At 42.0% G+C, this 20,863-nt stretch overlaps 1 long non-coding RNA gene across 1 annotated transcript in view; it reads left to right on the forward strand.

Moving 5' to 3' along the window:
- LOC125451106 (uncharacterized) overlaps positions 1–20,863 on the forward strand; it is a 104,954-nt gene continuing 84,091 nt past the window's right edge. Inside the window, exons 1-4 of the long non-coding RNA XR_007247213.2 lie at positions 1–90; positions 2,203–2,250; positions 6,837–7,038; positions 8,723–8,772. This is a non-coding gene — a long non-coding RNA (uncharacterized LOC125451106). The remainder of the gene's footprint in view (positions 91–2,202; positions 2,251–6,836; positions 7,039–8,722; positions 8,773–20,863) is intronic.

The following is a 20,863-nucleotide window of genomic DNA, read 5'->3' on the forward strand; positions in this document are numbered from 1 at the left end:
CAGGTCACAGTTTCATCCAGAAATCCATTAAGGGGCACAGGGTGAGGAGAGGCTGAATAAATGTGACCCATGCTTTCTGGAACTTAAGAGGTGATTTTTCTATTAAACATACAAAATTTTGATGGTGCTTGACAGGTAGACACTGAAAAGTTAAGATAGCAAAGTGTGGAGCTGGATGAACACAGCAGGCCAAGCAGCATCTCAGGAGCTTTTGCAGTTCCCATTATCACAGACACTGAGAAGTTGTTATTTTGTTTGGGAAATCAAGAACACAAGGGCACACTCTCAGGGAATGGGTTGGTGATTTAGGACTGATATGAGAAATTTCTTCCCACTGAGAGTTATGATTCATTGGTACTGTGTATGTGAATGAATGAATGAATTATTTGTGAATGATTTATTGTCACATATATCTAGGGAGGTAGAGTGAAAAGTATTCTGTCGCCACAATCTGGTGCTGTTTTGAAGTACAAAAGAATAAAAAGAAAGAACTTAAATAAAGTTTGCCTCATTGCCCAGCGTCCCAAACACGGCTCCAGGACTTATGCAAGGCCTCAGCAAGGCCACCGCTCCAGGCTTACCGCAGCCAGGAGTCTCTGTTCCGGTCACCTCCACCTCAGGAAGATGAAGGAAAGAAGAAACAAAAGAGAGAGAGAAAAAAAGATGTGGGCCTTTACCCTCTATCTCATAGGGTTGTGGATCCTCCATCATGAAGTACACTTAAAGCCTGAGGTTGCCATTTTATTGTTTGTTCAGGGAATCAATGGATATAGAGAGTTGACGGAAAAGCTGAAAGTTGAAACCCAAGATCAGTTATAATCACGTTGAATGAGGAAGCATCCTCAATGGCCTCTATGGTCTGTTTTTGATCATGTTCTTCTTTGGAAAGTGAAGTTGAGATGGAAGAAAATTTCCTCTTGACTACTTCCAATATCTCTGAACTTGGCAGGCAGATTGGTAAGGATGAAATCACTTGTATGAAGTATGTTGAAACAATATTCCACCCCCAGTATTGTAAAACCACTCACTGGAGGCCCAAACATTGCTGCTTTTACTTTTTAAATAACTTCCAAGTTTGGAAATCTGCATGTATTTTAGGGATATATTTCTGGGGTGGGTGGAAACCATTGGAAGTAGAAAATCTAAGTGATTGAAATTTCACCCAACCCTATAAACAAATTTACGTTTATCTACACTTCTCAACAATTTAACCCATTTCTAATGTTTGGTAAACAAGAGCTGAAGTTTGCAGATAAATTATCCATTATCCTTCAAGAAACCATGAACTTAGTTATAGCCCATGAACTTAGTTATAGCCTAAAGAAATCTTTGGCATACCAGCTGACCTATTAAAAAAAACTGCTTATGCTCATCAAGTGCTTAGTACCAAACAATGAAAGGTATATGTTCATCTTGCTCATGTGAGTCATTTGGTTCAGCAAACTAACATGCCATTTACTAAGTCTCTATCGTTTTCATTCCATTGCATGAGTGCTTCTTGTAAAACAAGGAAGCCATTTGCTGATATTAACCAGAGGGAAAATAAGTTATTATCTAAGCTGCAGGTAGCTGAAATCAGTTTTTCATTCATATCTTCCAAGTATCTAAGTTCTACAGAAAAATAAACACTGGTATTTTCTCGGTGTGATGAAGGATAAAAACATCGCTTCTATTACACAATATTTTCTTTTTTGCCTTGGCGGTCCCTCAGCGCACAGAGGACACTTGACACAAATTCCCAAAGTATATGGAGAGGGTGTGGAAAAGAAAGGGAAAGATAAAGAGGGGTTGAAAAAAATAGTGGTGAAATTAGTGAGGGCTAAAGGATGTGGAAAAGGGAAACAATTAAGGAAGGGACAGATTTAAATTAAGATCTACATTCCACGTCGGCAGGCAAGGATTACTCGGTCTATTGGCCAGCATGTGGTCGAACAGGAATTGTCTGCCTTTTTGACCTTCTAATTTGAACTATCTATGTGGAACAATAATTAGCCTGTTCAGGAGTGACCTCCTCACACGTGTGGCTATCAGACACTGACGTTCTTCCTTAGTTGAGACATGAAAATTCATTGCAGACAGGTATAAAGATCCATGTGTATCTTTCAAAGCTGGCTTTACACTGCCTTGTAGTAATTACCTATTGCAAACTCAAGTACAGATTACCCCTCTTTGTGAATATTTCACACCTTTTTTATTCCTTAGGCCTCTAACCGCCGATTTATATTGATTGTTGCTGCAAAGTGGATGCTGGTAAGACTGAACTCTCTAGAAGGAACATTTTTTCTCTTATTGCCTCAAGTAAATAGTTTTTTTTAAATTGAGCATTGCTTTGGAATAATAGTATTATTTCTGCCAGTTGGTGTCCTGCACACATAATGTCCCATTTGGTCAAATAACAGCAGACCCTGTGATCAGAATTGCCTACTATATTTGGAAAGTTAGCTGCGTCAAAGAAATGCAGCACCATGTGAGTAGAATCCCTTATTAGATGGGATTATAGCATCACTGCCTGAGCTACAGCACTTCATCAATTTTGAACACACATGGAACCCTATTTCAGGTTGGGAATCCTTTCTCTGCAAACTGTGGAACCAACTGGTTTTCAGATGAAGGATATTTTTGGCTTTGGGTCCACTATAGTCCATGCAGGTCCTTTGGGAGGAAAGAAAGTGTTTTACTTCTAGGTTCATTTGGATCCATTCAAGTCAAGGAAATTTTATTTTCAAAAGAACACAAACTCAGAGAGCCAACAAGTTTAGGTTCACCTGCGAGAAGACTTTTTGGTTTTAAGGTCTTTTCAGTTTTTAGATGGATGCATAATAAGTACTTAACCGACACTTCAAAACGCATATACTCAAGAGGATACAAAACCTTCAAATTGTGTTGTTGATATCCCTGTTTTCAGAGATTAAATCTGCAAGTGGTCACCCAAACTAATCAGTAAATACTAATGTCGTCATTTAGGGGATCAGCAGCAAAGTTTACCCCATCACTGGAGACAGTGTAAATTTGATATTGATGTCATCAGAGCATCATATTTCACTTTAACACAGTACATGACTTTAAAATCATGCCAGTGATCTTAAGCAACAAAGGGCATTCTTAAAAACAAACTTTTCAGATTGAGATGAACTGCAACAGATGGGCTTAACCTAGAGGCAGACTCACAGCAACTTTCCTGAACATGTAATTGGTCAGATTTTGTTTCAGGAGTTGCGATTGATCAGTGATTGCCCACCAGGCCATGTCAAATATTCTGGCTGGGGTAATTTTCATTTTTTTCAATTGATTTGCATATGAATGACCACTCACAGGATCTGGATGTGTTAATTAACTATTGCTTCATAACTGTGGAATACCTACTTTACTGATTTACACGGGCTGAATGTTGCTTGACCCCTCACATTCAGACAGCAAGTTACCAGATGTGGAAAAATGGATATGGAAAAACTGGTCTCAAAAGCTTCATTTGATAATGCAACATGAAATGTCTAATGAAGATTTGTAAGGGGAATTTTATAGAGGTGATAGGATTCCTTCTTGAACGATGGAATTTGAGAGAGACCCATGCTGCTTCGTTTGGATTTACTCTGCTGAACTGTGGGCCTTTAAGGTGGACTCAAATGGAGGGGAGAGCCACCCACTGAGAGTTGTTCAACAATCAGAAACTGTTAGCTCATTTGCACAAAGAGGTGGCTGCTGTGGGAAGTATTCCCATCATGATCATGAAGCAACCAAGGCAAGAGGTAAGTGATGCCACAAGGACTTTTCTTTGCAGTGGGGCTGTGGGGGTAGGATGAGTTTGTGTGCTTTGGGGGAAAAAAAAATCTTTTAGCCAAATGGACCCAGACAAACCTAAAAGCAAAGCTTTCTTTCCCTCACAGGAACCTGAATGGACTACAGTGGACCCAAAAACCGAAAGTACCCTTCAACCAAAAACCAATTGGTCCTGAGGTTTTTCAAATTGTAATAGGATGACATGTGTGTTCAAAACTGATGACCTTCAGTAAGAAGTGTAGGGGTGTAGCACTTAACACAATGCTCAACTTTATCAATGCCAGGTTCATTGTTCGGGTTTTGAGTCACTGCACCTTAGAATAGCTTAGGTTTAGATTTGTTTCTCATGAAAACAGTGGCATGCTGGATCACCAGAGCCATTTTTGGATCCTACAACCAGAGGGTTTCTGGAATGAAGTGCAGTCCTAAACACGAATGGGATGTGAGTGATTGTAAGAGCACATGGAGCAATGTACTTGAAACATTGCATTTGAGGTGAGATTTGTGTTTAGTGTTTTGATCTAAATATTATGTATTCCTAACTTTTTTATGTTTTTAAAGCTGCCCAAATCCCATTAAATTATGAGGAGGTCCATGGATATTCCACAAGTTGAACCTTGTTGAAGGAGCTTTGAACCTGATAACGTTCCATTGTTTGGTCATGCATTTTTGAGAAATGTCTGTTTCAACAATGTCCTCCAGAGATGAAGAGGTCAAAGATGATGTGATTGTAATGATTAAAATAAGTTAACAGATAGAAGATGTCAGAACAAGAACATAAAAGTCTCAATACTGCATGAGCCAGTGCATTCAGGCTTGGAACAGACCAGACCAAATTCCCTCAAAATAATTTATGAAGATAGCCAAAACCTTAACTTTTTCTTATTTATAGGATCATAGAATCCTACAGCACAGAGACAGGTCCTTCGGCGCAAAGGTGTCAATGCCGACCAAAATGTCCATCCATGCTAACACCATTTCCCTGCACTTGGCCCATATCCTTCTAAACCTTTCCTATCCATGCATTTGTCCAAATGCCTTTTAAATGTTGTTAATGTACCCGACTCGACCACTTCCGCTGGCAGCTCATTCCATGTGCATATCTCCCTCTGTGTAAAAAAGTTGCCCTTCAGATTCCCATGTATTATTTCCCCTCTTACCTTAGACTGATGCCCGTTAGTCCTTGATTGCCCAATCCTGGAAAGAAGACGGAGTGCATTTACCCAACCATGCCTCTCATGATGTTACACACTTCTATAAGATCCCCCCTCACTCTCCTATGCTCTAAAGAAAAAAGTCCCAGCTTGTCCAACCTTTCCCTATAACTCAATCCCTTGGGTCCTGGCAACATCCTTGTAAATTTCTTCTGCACTCTTTCCAGTTTAATAACATCCTTCCTAAAACAAGGTGACCAAAACCGAACACAATACTCCAAGTGCAGACTAATCAACATCATGTACAATTGCAACATAACTTCCCAACTTCTGTATTCAATACCTTGACTGATGCAGGCCAGTGCACCAAAAGCATTCTTTGCTGTTCTGTCTACCTGTGACTCCACTGTCAGAGAACTGTGCTCCTGAACTCCAAGGTCCCTCTGTTCTACTACACTCCTTAAGGCCCTACCATTCACCATGAAATTCCTACTTTGATTTGACTTTCAAAAAATGCAACACCCCACACTTATCTGCACCATTTCTTGGCCCACTTCCCCAGCTGATCAAGATCCTGCTGCAACTTCTTCTTTGGATTCACCCTAATCGTCTCAGGCAAAGCTATCTCATGTATCTTTTTCATCGTCTTGATTTCCTTCTTCAGTAAACTCCTGTATCCCTTATATACCTCCAGGGATTTCCTTAATCCCAGCTGCTTGTTCCTGAGCTGTGCGTCCATTTTTCTGGTCAATGCCTCAATATATCTTGCCATCCAGGGTTCTCTACTCCTGCCAACCGTACCATTCACCCTCACAGGAACATATAGATCTTGAAATCTAGCTTTTAAAAGTGTCCCACTTGCCAGAAGTTCCTTTGCCTGCAAATAAACTGTTCCAATCAACCACTGCAAACTCCTATCTAATTCCATCAAAATTCGCCTTGCCCCAATTTAGAACTTGAACTTGTGGACCAATTCTGTCCCTCTACATAACTATTTTAAAATTAATGGAACTATGGTCACTGGTCCCAAAGTGTTCCCCTCATGTCACCTGTCCTGCCCTATTTCTCAAAAGAAGGTCAAGATTTGCCCTTTCCAAGTCAGACCCTCTATACACTGCTTGAGGAAACTTTCCTGAACATGTTTAACCCTATTCCACCCCATCCAAGCGTTTACCTCTATGGCAGTCTCAGTCAATGGTAGGAAAATTAAAATCCCCAACTATGCCAACTCGATTTCTCCTGCAAGCTCCGCAATCTCCCTGCATATTTGTTTCTATAATTCCCATTGATGATTTGTGGGCCTATAGTACAACCCCAATTACATCACCATCCCCTTCTTATTTCTTAGCCCTAGCCACAAAGCCTCACTGGATGTTCCCTCAGTTAGTTCATCTCTGACTTCTGCTGTGATACTTCCCTTAATCAAAATGCAACTCCCCTTCCCCTCTTTCCTCCACCTCTGCCCTGCAGCAGGAAGAGGACCCCAGTTTTTAGCTATAACAGAGAGAAGAATAAAAATTGCCACATCTAGCTTCAAGACTCCAGCAATTGCTACTGAAAGTTAAACTAAAACCCCGGTTCTGACTCCAACCATTCAGGTGGCTTCTATGATTCAAACTTTAAGCTGATTTTGTTTTGTCTTTGAGCAGCATGCTCAACACCTCTGTCTCAATCTTTCTTCATTTAAAAAAAGGACAAATGCGCCTCTCAAAGACATAGTATTGTCACAGTTACCACCAGCCACCGTGAAATTTACAAAGAGTGCATCTGAAATTCTGACAATATTGTATGCTTAGTAGGGCAGAAGATGTAGGAACTATGTACATTGTGATTTCCCTAAAGTTTATATAAGTATTTCCAATCTTGAATTGGAGTGATCGACAACTGGTTTATCTTTTGTTTCAGCATTATCCCTCAACTTATATTCTTCCCTTCAGATGAAAGAGGTTGTGTTTTTGTCACCAATTTCCTTGATTATCTTAAACACCCAAAACAGATTATTTCACAGCTCCTATATCTAAAACAATGTAGTTCATCATGCATCTTTCCTCAAAATTGGAAAACATCATTTATGGAAGCTGTCAACATCAGCACTGAACTATCAAAGGTGAGTACTGCTGAACATGTGTACTTCTTATAGTTTAATTTCATACATAGAAATATGGCATTTGTGCTGCAGTGCAACAGAAGTGAACAAGTACTACGAGTGCCCACAGTAATCAGAATGAAAACAGTGCCTGCTTTGTTTTTGTCAGGCTATACCTAGAATCTAAACTCATAAGCACTGGCACTTCACAAAACCCACCACATGTGGGCCGGAAGACCAAACAGTGCCCAGCCCAGTCCTGCCAAATTATGACTGCTGAAAGTTCCGTGATGATGTAATTATAACTTCACTGAAATCCATCTGCTAGTAGGAACTATGAACTTATAGTCTAGTGTACTGTAATCAGATTCACACAGGCAGTTAGTTCAGTCTGCACAAATAAATGGATGAATGTCTGAATGGTCTTTTCTTCCACAAAAATGTATGGGGATTAAATATATGATTGCCCACATACCTTTCGAAGCATGTGGAACTTTGTCCATTGCACGTGTACCTTGCGAACTCCTACACCTAGAATTTTTTTGTTCATTTACAGAAAACCATGTTTAACTAATTCTGAAAACTTTCATAATATTTGAAAATTATGCAATAAAATTTAATCTGCATTTTATTAATGAAACAAGTGAAATGCAGGTGATCATGCTGTTAATGAGAAACTATAGAATAGAATGCTGGCTATAATTGTATTTAATTCTTACACTGTAAGATCCATGCAATAATCAAACTAAGTTGATAGCTTTGATCTGTGATGATTGATAAGATAGTTAGAAGTAACTTGCCTTTGTGTAGCACCTTTAACAAAGCTGGCAAGTCTCAAAATGGAAAACAACCAAATGAAGGATCTTTGAAGGCTCTTAGTCGCTGTTATAATGTGGGAAATACAATAGCCCACTTGTGCATAGTGAGCTCTCCTAAAGAGCCATTTGATAAACAACCAGTTATCTGTTTTTTCAGTGAAGGATAAACATTGGCCAAGGACACTGGGCATATATCCCCTGCTCGCTTTTAAATCATAATGTGGGAACTCTTACAACAAACTGAGAAGACAAATAGGGTAATAAAGTGTGAAGCTGGATGAACACAGCAGGCCAAGCAGCATCTCAGGGTGTTTACTTAATATCTCATCTGAAAATGAACTGTCAATCTTTAGTTAAATTTAAAAGTTATGCAAAACCTGCATGCCTTAGAATAAATTTTAAATTGTTGCCATGTTTCAAGCTGTTTTAAAGAACATTTGACTCAGAGGGGATTATGATTAGTATAGATTATGGAGAGGCGGTAGGGTTGGCAAATAATGATTCACTGTTATCTCTGGTTTGTGTGGCCTATTTATTTTAATATAGGGTCTTTGCTTGCATATTGTTGCACGTGTTCAGGATGACAGCTTGCGAATAGCTTATGTGCAACCTCCACGATTATTGCACAGTGCTCAGGCATGACATTTAGAGAGAATTTTGGTTGTCACTGCCTCAGGATTATCTTTGAGATTCCAGTAATTAAACTCCAAGACACTGCTGAAGTCAAACACAGAAGAAAAAACTAAGGAGCATTGAATAAATTTTTGCTCTCATTGTTCTTTGAACACTTATTCATATGAATATTGTAGGTAGTTTAAAAATTGCTTTTAACCCTTGGCATTAATACTGTGCAATAGGACCACATTCTGATTATGCTTTCTTTCTAGGTCTAAAATTGCAACAACATTTTGATCCAATATTCCTGGAACCTGAGTAGGTGAGTTAGTTTCGGCCAATATGTGTTACTTCCAGGTATTTGCCTTTTCTACCCTTTGTGTCTGACACAAAATTTCTCACTTGTGAAATTGGATGCATTTCCTTTAGATAGAGTGGGTGGAAGGATGGTGAAATGACACTGAAAATCTTGCCACCTCCACTTCACAACAGATATTATGAAGCACAACTGCATGATGGAGATACATTTGATGTACATAAACTATAACTGGAATTAACAGTGTTGATGACTGCAAATATACTAATGAATACCAAGGAGAGCTTCAACATAACATTTACTTTTTTTATCACTTTGGTCAGATTGTCTTCTCAAAGTGATAAAACAGCCTGAAGATTTCAAAATCAACCTGTCTCCATCCTGTAACCTCCCCACTGATTGCAACCCAGAGCACGCTACCATGGATCTGATACCAATGAGTGCTATAGACACAGTTACACTTCTAATGACTCCTTTTCTCAAAACATCAATACCACTTATTTGGAATTGCCATTCATGTTGAAAGTAGAAAATTTCATCATTTTCTTGGCAGAACAGTTATAACCAGGGGTATGTTAATGTGCAATATTAGCAATGTTTACTTGTTTTATTGACTTCCTGTGACAGACTGACAAATAATATTGTGCGGGATCCTAAATGTAAGGATTGGAAGATGCAAGAGCACTTGCTCCAATTGTTGGTTGTTTTCTCCATACCTATTGATCCTGGTGGATCCCAACCTTGACTTGGGCAGGTTTCTGGGACCACACTAAGAAGAAACAGCAGAGATTATTCTCATATTTATTCAATGACAGTGAAGCTGTCGGTTATGCTTGTGAAGGACATGATCTGTTGAAATGTTTCTTCTTCGCACCTCAGACTTCCTGGGGCATCCCAGAAGAGTTTCCTTTAAACATATGCAATCTCTCAAGCAAAATGGTGAATTTGATTTATAACAGAAAGGGAAAGACTTGCAGTAAGAAAAAGATTGGACCTTTGACTTGTCATTCAGCAGCCAGCATGGGGATTCTGTTTTACAACAAAACTACAGTTATGTTCACATTTTCCTAATCATACGTGTTCAGCAAAGCCACTCACACAAGTAGTGCTGCAAACAGCAAAGTTTACACTCTGTCATACACACCCCTATTGCTTATCACTTCCCACTAATCAGACATAAGACAACTGAAACTTGACAGCAAGTAACTAGGGATGGGGGAAAGTAATACGAAGATATAACTTTAAAATATCACATACTTACAACATTTAAAAGGCATCTGAACAGGTACATGAATAGGAAGGATTTAAAGGGATATGGGCCAAATGCAAGCAAATGGGACTAGATTAATTTAGGATGTTTGATCAGCATGGACAAGTTGGACCCTCTCTGATGAAGGGTCTAGGCCCGAAACGTCAGCTTTTATGCTCCTGAGATGCTGCTTGGCCTGCTGTGTTCATTCAGCTCCACACTTTGTTATCTTGGACCAAAGGATCTGTTTCTGTGTGTACTGCTCCATGATCCTGTGACTTAACAATTCTGCAGTATGTGACACACACATCTGCATATCATTGTGCACTACAAGTCTTTACTCTTCCTTTTCCAGGCATGAGTACATAGTATCACTTCTGACACTTCTAACAAAGTTAGTGTTTCGAGTCTGTTATGACTCCCCTCAAAAGGGTTCAAGTCACTTGAAACACTCAATTTCTCTCAACAGATGTTGTCAGACCTGCTGAGTTTCTCCAGTGTTATTTTCCGTTTGTTGCATTTAAAATTCCACTGTGAATGTACCTACATTCAAAAATTATCACTTTCTTTCATATTAACTCAATTTCACAAGACCTGAATATTGTGGCATCTGAGGACAAGGATGAGAATTGGCCCTGATTGTGATCTGAAAGCACCCTTTATTTTCACCTGTAATAAGGTTACCTTAAAGGAATCTCTTTCTCAATCTCTCCCTGAGATGTGATGACCCTTAGGTTAAGCAAACACCAGTTGCCTCATTACAATCACGGCATTGCTGTATCCTTTGATAACCTTCATCATTATCCACAACTCCATTAATTTTCATATCAGTACATAGAACATAGAACAGTACAGCACAGTAGAGGCAGTGTGGCCCATGATGTTGTGCCGAACTTTTACCCGAAACCTAAAGTCTATCTAACCTTGTTTCAGAGAGAGTAGGAGTTGCGGATGCTGGAGACTCTGAGATTACAAAGTGTTGAGCTGGATGAACACAGCAGGCCAAACAGTATCAGAGGGGCAGGAGGAGAACATGAAGAGCCAGGAGGATACATGAGAAGTTGTTGATCAAGGTAAACCCTAAGGCTTTCTACAGGTATTTAAGGGATAACAGAATGACGAAAGTAAGATTAGGGCCAATCAAGGATAGTAGTGGGAAGTTGTGTGTGGAGTCAGAAGAGATAGGGGAAGCACTAAATTCACTCTAGAAAATGACAATGTTGTCAAGGAGAAGACTGAGATACAGGCTACGAGACTAGTTGGGATTGCGGTTCGCAAGGAAGAGGTATTAGAGATCCTACAGAGTGCGAAGATAGATTAATCCACTGGGCCGGATGGGATTTATCCTAGGATCCTCTGGGAAGCCAAGAGGAGATTGCCGAGCCTTTGGCATTGATCTTTAACTTGTCATTGTCTACAGGAATAGTGCCAGACGACTGGAGGATAGCAAATGTGGTTCTCCTGTTCAAGGAGAGGAGTAGAGACAACCCTGGTAATTATAGACCAGTGAGCCTTACCTCAGTTGTTGGTAAAGTGTTGGAAAAGGTTATAAGAGATAGGATTTATAATCATCTAGAAAATAATAAATTGATTAGGGATAGTCAGCACGGTTTTGTGAAGGGTAGGTCGTGCCTCAGAAACCTTATTGAGTTCTTTGAGAAGGTGACCAAACAGGTAGATGAGAGTAAACCAGTTGATGTGGTGTATATGGATTTCAGCAAGGCGTTCAATAAGGTTCCCCACAATAGGCTATTGTACAAAATGTGGAGGAATGGGATTGTGGGAGATATAGCAGCTTGGATCAGAAATTGGCTTGCTGAAAGAAGACAGAGGGTGGTAGTTGATGGGAAATGTTCATCCTGGAGATCAGTTACTAGTGGTGTACTGCAAGGGTCGGTGTTGGGTCCACTGCTGTTTGTCATTTTTATAAATGACCTGGATGAGGGCGTAGAAGGATGGGTTAGTAAATTTGCAGACGACACTAATGTCGGTGGAGCTGTGGATAGGGATGGAGGATACTGTAGGTTGCAGAGAGACATAGATAAGCTGCAGAGCTGGGCTGAGAGGTGGCAAATGGAGTTTAATGCAGACAAGTGTGAGGTGATGCACTTTGGTAGGAGTAACCGGAATGCAAAGTACTGAGCTAATGGTAAGATTCTTGGTAGTGTAGATGAGCAGAGAGATCTCGGTGTCTATGTACACACATCCTTGAAAGTTCCCACCCAGGTTGACAGGGCTGTTAAGGAGGCATACAGTGTTTTAGCTTTTATTAATAGAGGGATCGCGTTCCGGAACCAATGGGTTATGCTGCAGCTGTACAAAACTCTGGTGCGGCCGCACTTGGAGTATTGCGTACAGTTCTGGTCACCGCATTATAAGAAGGATGTGGAAGCTTTGGAAAGGGTGCAGAGGAGATTTACTAGGATGTTGCCTGGTATGGAGAGAAGGTCTTACGAGGAAAGGCTGAGGGACTTGAGGCTGTTTTCGTTAGAGAGAAGAAGGTTGAGAAGTGACTTAATTGAGACATGTAAGATAATCAGAGGGTTAGATAGGGTGGATAGGGAGACCCTTTTTCCTAGGATGGTGACAGCCAGCATGAGGGGGCATAGCTTTAAATTGAGGGGTGAAAGATATAGGACAGAAGTCAGAGCTAGCTTCTTCACTCAGAGAGTAGTAGGGGAATGGAACCCTTTGCCTGCAACGGTAGGAGATTCGCCAACTTTAAGTACATTTAAGTCATCAAGCATATGGACGTACATGGAATAGTGTAGGTTAGATGGGCTTCAGACTGGTATGGCAGGTCGACACAACATCGAGGGCCGAAGGGCCTGTAATGTGCTGTAATGTTCTATGAAAGTCAACATTTCGGGCCTAGACTCTTCTTCAGAAATGTGGGAGGGAAAGGTGGTTCTGAAATAAATAGGGAGACTGGGGGAGGCAGATAGAAGATGGATAGAGGAGAAGATAGGTGGAGAGGAGACAGACAGGTCAAAGAGGTGGGAATGGAGCCAGTGAAGGTGAGTGTATATGGGCAGGCGGGAAGGGGATAGGTCAGTCCGGGGAGGATGGACAGGCCAGGGGGGGCGGGATGAGGTTAGTAGGGAGGAGATGGGGGTGCGGAGCAGGGGATAGATGAGAGGAAAGACAGGTTAGGCAGGTGGGGATGAGCTGGGCTGGTTTTGGGATGCAGTAGGGGGAGGGGAGATTTTGAAGCTTGTGAAGCCCACATTGATAACATTGGGCTGCAGGGTTCCCAAACGGAATATGAGTTGCTGTTCCTGCAACCTACAGGTGGCATCATTGTGGCACTCTAGGAGGCCCAGGATGGACATGTCATCTGCGGAATGGGAGGGGCAGTTGAAATGGTTTGTGACTGGGAGGTGCAGTTGTTTAGTGCAAACCGAGAGCAGGTCTTCTGCAAAGCGGCCCCCAAGCCTCTGCTTGGTTTCCCCCAATGTAGAGGAAGCCACACCGGGTACAGCAAATGCAGTATGCCGCATTGGCCAACGTCCAGATGAACCTCTGCTTAATGTGGAAAGTCTTCTTAGGGCCTGGGATGGGGGTGAGGCAGGAGATATGGGGGCAGGCGCAGCACTTGCTTCAGTTGCAGGGAAAAGTGCCGGGTGTGGTGGGGCTGGAGGAGAGTGTGGAGCAGACAAGGGAGTCACGGAGAGAGTGATCCCTTCGGAGATCACACAAGGGTGGGGAGGGAAAAATGTCTTTGGTGGTGGGGATGATTTGCACATGGCGGAAGTGTCAGAGGATGATGCGTTGGATCCAGAGGTTGGTGGGGTAGCACATGAGGTTGAGGGGGATTCTCTTTTGGTGGTTATTGTGTGAGTGGGTGTGAGGGATGAGTTGTGGGAAATGCGGGAGACACGGTCGAGGGCATTCTCGACCACTGGCGGGGTGGGGAGGATGTTGCGGTTCTTGAAAAACGAGGACATCTGAGATGTATGGGAGTAGAATGCCTCATCCTGGGAGCAGATGCGGTGGAGGTGAAGGAATTGGGAATTGGGGATGGCATTTTTGCAGGAAGGTGGGTGGGAGGAGGTGTATTCTAGGTAGCTGTGGGAGTCGGTGGGCTTGAAATGGACATCGGTTTCTAGGTGGATGCCAGAGATGGAGACTGAGAGGCCCAGGAAGGAGAGAGAGGTATTTGACATGGTCTAGGTGAACTTAAGGTTGGGGTGGAAGGGGTTGGTGAAGTGGATGAACTGTTTGAGCTCCTCGTGGGAACACAAGGCGGCGCCAATATAGTCATCAATGTAACGGAGGAATAGGTGGGGTTTGGGGCCAGTGTAAGTATGGAAGAGGGATTGATCCACATATCCTACAAAGAGGCAGGCATAGCTTGGGCCCATGCGGGTACCCATGGCCACCCCCTTTGTCTGTAGGAAGTGGGAGGAATCAAAAGAGAAGTTGTTGAGGGTGAGGATGAGTTCGGCTCAGCAGATGAGGGTGTCAGTGGAGGGGGACTGGTCAGGCCTGTGGGACAGGAAGAAGCGGAGGGCCTTTAAGCCCTCAGTATGGGGAATTCAGGTGTATAGGGACTGGACGTCCATGGTAAAGATGAAGTGTTGGGGACCGGGGAATTGGAAGTTCTGGAGGAGGTGGAAAGCATGGGTGGTGTCACGTATGGGGAATTCAGGTGTATAGGGACTGGATGTCCATTGAGAAAATGAGGTGTTGGGGACCAGGGAATTGGAAGTTCTGGAGGAGCTGGAGGGCGTGGGTGGTGTCACAGATCTAGGTAGGGAGTTCCTGGACCAAGGGGGAGAAAATGGCGTCCAGTTAGGTGGAGATGGGTTCAGTAGGGCATGGGCAGGTGGAGACAATGGGTCGACCAGGGCAGGTGGGTTTGTGGATTTTGGGAAGGAGATAGAAGTGCGAGGTGCACGGTTGGAGAATGATGAGGCTGGAGGCTGTGGGTGGGAGGTCACCTGAGGTTATGAGGTTGTGTTTGGTTTGGGAGATGATGGTTTGGGAGTCGGGGGTGGGGTCATGATCAAGGGGGCGGTAGGAGGAGGTATCGGAGAGTTGGTGCCTGGCCTCGGCGATGTAGAGGTCAGTGCACCATCTAACCTTCACCGTTACCTTATACTATCATCCATATATCTATCTAATAGCCACTTAAATACCCCTAATGAGGTCGACTCCAGTACCCTCTCTGGCAAAGCATTCCACACCCCACCACTCTCTGAGTAAAGAACCTACCTCTGATGTCTCCATGATATCTCCCTCCACTCACTTTAAAACTATGCCCCTTCATAAAAGCTACCTCCACCCTGGGAAAAAGTCTCTGGCTGTCTACTCTCTCTATACTGATCGTTTTGTACACCTCGATCAAGTTGCTTCTCATTCTTCATCGTTCTAAAGAGAAAAGCCCTAGCTCTCTCACCCTTTCCTTTTAAGGCCTTCCCTCCATTCCAGGCAACATCCTGGTAACTCTCCTCTGCACCTTTTCCAACACTTCCACATCTTTCCTGTAATGAGGTGGCCAGAACTGGGCACAATACTCCAGATGTGGCCGAACCAGGCTTTTGTATAGCTGGAGCATAACTTCACCGCTCTTGAACGCAATCCCTCTATTAATGAAAACTAACATACCATACGCCTTCTTAACAACTCTATCTGCCTGGATGGCAGCTCTCAGACAACTGTGAACATGAACCCCAAGATCTCTCTGCTCCTCCACACTGCTAAGAATCTTTCCGCTAACCCTATATTCTGCTTTCAAGTTTGTCCTTCCAAAATGAATATTGTCTGCAAACTTACCAGTCACACCAATTACATTTTTATGCAAATTATTTGTATAAATTACAAATAACAGACGTCCTGACACTGACCTCTGTGGAAAACCACTGTTCAGGACCTCCAGTCAGAAAAATACCGAGGCGCAACTACTCCCTGTCTTCAATGATCAAGCCAATTGGCCAGACCCAGTCACTGTGGATCCCATTTGACTTAAATGAAGATGTGGAGTGAGAGAGAGGTATAACTTTTATGTGTGATGTGGCTGAATGAATATTGTCTATTTTAGATTCTCTCACAAAATCAAAATCTCCTGTAATATATCATGGAATTCACTTATGTTAACCCATGAGTGAAAATGAAACCTTTTGGGTGTTAATTGGGTTGGTACGTGCAGAATCCTACCACAATGCTCAAATCTTCAGATGAAATTGTTGAAAATCTAAACAAAATGGTTGAACGAATCTTAAGTTTGTGACTTTCTGTGAGTTTGGGAGTGATGGTAGAGCGTTCCGGTTTAGTGTGAGAATCCTTAGAGATCATTGCAAAAGGTCCCTCAGTGGCTTTTCACCCAAAGATAGCATTACCATACAATTTCCAGAGCTCCCAACCAATTGGTGCAAATGGATATGATGATTATGATGATGCACAAGACTACGCTGAAACACTTGTTTTCAAAAGTACACTCAAAATGTGCAATTAAAAGAGTTTGGCTTGGAAAACCAAAGAGAAATAAATGTCAGAATGCAATCCAGAGGAGTGAGTTTTCTGCCACTAGGCAAGGTGAGGGAGATAGACCCAGCAGTATGCCATTCCCTCGTTACCCTTGCTCTATTTCACCACAATTGGTAGTCGCTCCACAGAAAAGAGGCCAAAGAAAAAGGTAAATGTAAAGTTGCCATTGTTCTACAAGACTATACAACACCTCTCTCATTAGGAAGAGAGAGAGAGTGAGAGAAAGAAGAGAGGCAACATTTCTGAAGAAGGGTCTGGGCCCAAAATGTCAGCTTTCCTGCTCCTCTGATGCTGTTTGACGTGCAATGTTCATCCAGCTCAACACCTTGTTATCTCAGATTCTCCAGCATTTGCAGCTCCTACTATCTCTGAAACAAGGTTAGATAGACCTTAGGTTTCGGGTAAAAGTTTGGCACAATATCGTGGAATGCACGGCCTGTACGGTGCTATACTATTCTATGCTCTATGTTCTGATAATAAAACTAATGGAGTTGTGGATAATGATGAAGGTTATCAAAGGATACAGCAGTGTAGTGATTGTAATGAGGTCAGCTAAGTGATTCTCAAAGAATATGAGCTCCTTGGTTAGGGCTGTTAATTTGGGCCAATCAGGGAGTTCTTACTGATAGATATAAACAGGAGTGTCAGACATCTTGTTTACACTGAGACCTGGCTCTGAGGGAGCTGGATCAGTGCTACTCTCCACATGTAAGTAAAGGGTGACTTGTGAAAGGATGCTGGTCTCTGTGGAGTTATTCCAAGCAGGACACAGATCAGTTGGAAAGTTGGGTGTAGAAATGGCACATGGAGTTTAATCTGGTAAAGTGTGAGCCAATGTATTTTGGGAGGTCAAGTGCAAAGGGAAAGTATAAAGTCAATGGCAGGGCCCTTAGGAACACTATTAGATTATACAGTCATTGGGTAATACAGCATGGAAACAGGCCCTTTGGCCCAAGCTGGTCCATGCTGGCCATGGTGCCTACTCAGCTAGTTCTAACTGCCCACATTTGGTTCATATCCCCCTAAACCTTTCCCATCCATGCAATTTTTTTTCAGTGTTGCGATTGTACCAGCCTCAACCACTCTCTCTGGCAGCCCCTTCCATATATGCACTACTGTCTGTGTGAAGAAGTTGTCCCTCAGATCCTTCTTAAATCTTTCCCCTCTCACCTTAAACCTCTGTCCTCTAGGTTTCAGTTCTCCATCACTGGGAAAGAGACCATTTGCATTCATCCTATCTAAGCCCCTCATGATTTTATACACTTTAATAAGATCAGTCCTCATTCTCCTACGATCCGAGGAATAAAGTCATGTCTTGGCCAACCTCTCCCTATAGCTCAGGCCAAGTAGTCCTGGAAACATCCTTGTAAATCTTCTTTGCACATTTTCCAGTTTAACTATATCTTTCCTATAACAGGGTGACCCAAAACTGTACACAATAGTTCAAATGCAGCCTCATTCATGACTTATACAAATGTAACATAACATCCCAACTCCTATACTCAATACCTTGACTGATGAAGGCCAGCATGCTCAATCCCTTCTTCACAACCCTGTCTACCTGTGATGCCGCTTTCCACAAATTATGTACTTGTACTCATAGCTTCCTCTATTCCACTACACTCCTCACAACCTTACAGTTTACTATATAAGTCTTACCTTGTGTTTGACTTTGCAAAGTGCAACACCTCACACACACCTATATTGAATTGCATTTGCCAATTCTCAGCTCACTTCCCCATCTGATCAAGATCCCTCTGTAATTTTTGATAACCTGCCCAGCTATCAACAATACCTCCTAATTTTGTATCATCTGCAAACTTACTAATCATTTCTTGTACATTCTCATCCAGATAATTTATGTAAATAACAAAGGTCCCAGCACTGACCCCTGTGGCATATCACTAGTCTCAGGCCTCCAGTCTGAGAAACAACCTTTAACCATCAGCCTCTGCTTCCTACCATTGAGCTAGTTTTGAATCTGGTTAGCTAGGTTTTCCTGGATCCCATGCGACCTAATCTTCGTGACCAGCCTGCCATGTGGGACCTTGTCAAAGGCCTCACTAAAGTAATACAGATGGATCTTGAAATGCAAATCCAAAGCTCCTGAAAGGGGCAACATAGGTGGATAAGGTGGTAAAGAAGGCCTACGGCACGCTTGTGTTCATTGTTCGGTGCATCGAGCAGAAAAGTTGGCAAGTCGTGTTGTAGCTGTTTAAAATTTTATTTAGGCCACATTTGGAGTAATCTTTGCAGCTCTCTTTGCTGCACAATAGGAAGGATGTGGAGATTTTGGAGAGGGTGCAAAATAGGCTTACTGGGATGGTGCCTGGATTGGACTGCAATAGCTATAAGGAGAGGTTAGACTAATTTGGATTGGTTTCACTAGAGCGTTGTGGACTGATGAGTGACCTGACAGAAATATATAACATTATGAACGGCATTGACAGGATGGATAATTGGATTCTGTTTCCTAGGATGGAAATGTCAAATACTACGGGGAGTAGGTTTAAGGTGAGAGATATAAAGTTTAAAGGAGGTGCGCAAGGCAAGTATTTAATGCAGTCTGTGGTAGATGTCTGGAACATGCTGCCAGGGGATGTGGTGAAAGCAGATACAACAACATTGTTCATGAGACATTTCAACAGATACACGAACAGGCAGAGAACAAAGGGATATGGACCATGTATAGGCAAGTGGGATTAGCTTACAATGGCATCATGGTTCACAGAGATATGGTAGACTGAAGGATCTGTGCTGTACTGCTCTATGTTCCTTTAAATTACCCTCTTTCTGGCTCAGTTGTGTGGGTATGATAACTGAAAATAACTAGACACATTAATTTCTCTTAAAAAATTTTTCTGTGAAGTGGAGCAAGATACAGTATATACCTAATGCATTATTCGATGTTGCCTATATATATCTGCATTGGGCATTGTAGTTTCAGAGAAAATACACCACATGATTACATGTCACAATCTGAAACATCAGCTTTCCTGCTCCTAAGATGCTGCTTGGCCTGCTGTGTTCATCCAGCTGTACACCTTGTATTCTCGGATTCTCCAGCATCTGCAGTTCCTTTTATCTCTAACCATGATAAACCATTGCCTTAAACTTCTGTAGGTATGTGCAGTCATTAATACCAAATTGTGCCATTTCTCATATGTAAAACAATGAGGAAAGTCTTTTGGATACAATATGTAATGAAGCACACCTATTGATTATATCTGCAATTTCACTACACACTGAACAAAGCCTTGCTTTCACAGTAATGCAAGACCAGACCAGCAAGCTTGGTGAACTTTAAATCAGCTAGTTTAACCACAATATAACAGAATGTGTATACACTTTACAATTTTCCAGATTACATTTTGGCCATTAACAGTCAAGTTATGTAATGACAAAACATAATGTTTAACCGGATTAGAAACTTCCCGTGGCAAGAAAATTAAATTTTGAACAAGTTGAAGTTTATACAGTTGCAGGAATCAACTTGGTATACAGAACCTGCATGTTTATTTAGAAATAAACATATAATCAGTAGACATATGATTAGGTCCACACAAAGAGCTATGCTACTTTCTACAGTTAATTACATTGGTTCTGAATTACCCAGATGTCAAATTGTGATAAATTTATATCAAGGCAGTGTTATTTTATTTTTTATGAAGTTGTTATCTAAACATCCTACTGTTGTTGATGCCTCAATGGTGCAATGTAACATTATCCAAGGTATTAAAATGCTTTCTCAGCAGATGGGAAAATGTCGAGATTCCAGATGTTCAGCTACTTCAGTGGATGAAACTCAGGCATCCCTTGGCACTTAGCATATGGGAAAATTCCCTCAACTACGTAGATCACCGGCTATCAGAATTTATGTTATGATATGCATTATTTCACACTTTCCAGGTTGAATTCCATTAGCCACTGTTCTGCCCAGCTGACCTGTCTGTTGATCCCTGTCTTCTAGCTATGAAGAGAGGTTGAGTAGATTAGGATTATTTTCATTAGAAAGATGGAGATTGAGGGTGGACCTGATTGAGGTCTACAAAATCATGAGGGGTATAGACAAGGTGGATAGCAAGCAGCTCTTTCCCAGAGTGGGGGATTTAATTACTAGGCGTCATGAGTTCAAAGTGAGGAGGAAAGTTTAAGGGAGATATGCGTGGAAAGTTCTTTACACAGAGGGTGGTGGGCGCCTGGATCTTGATCGGCGCAGGCTTGGAGGGCCGAAGGGCTTGTTCCTGTGCTGTAGGTTTCTTTGTTCTTTATTCTCTGTATGCCCTCCCTGAGTTTATAACTATGTTAACTATTTTCCAGAGACAGTAGGAACTGCCGATGCTGGAGAATCTGAGATAA

The sequence above is a fragment of the Stegostoma tigrinum genome, chromosome 3, assembly GCF_030684315.1.
Source record: "Stegostoma tigrinum isolate sSteTig4 chromosome 3, sSteTig4.hap1, whole genome shotgun sequence".
NCBI lineage: Eukaryota > Metazoa > Chordata > Chondrichthyes > Orectolobiformes > Stegostomatidae > Stegostoma > Stegostoma tigrinum.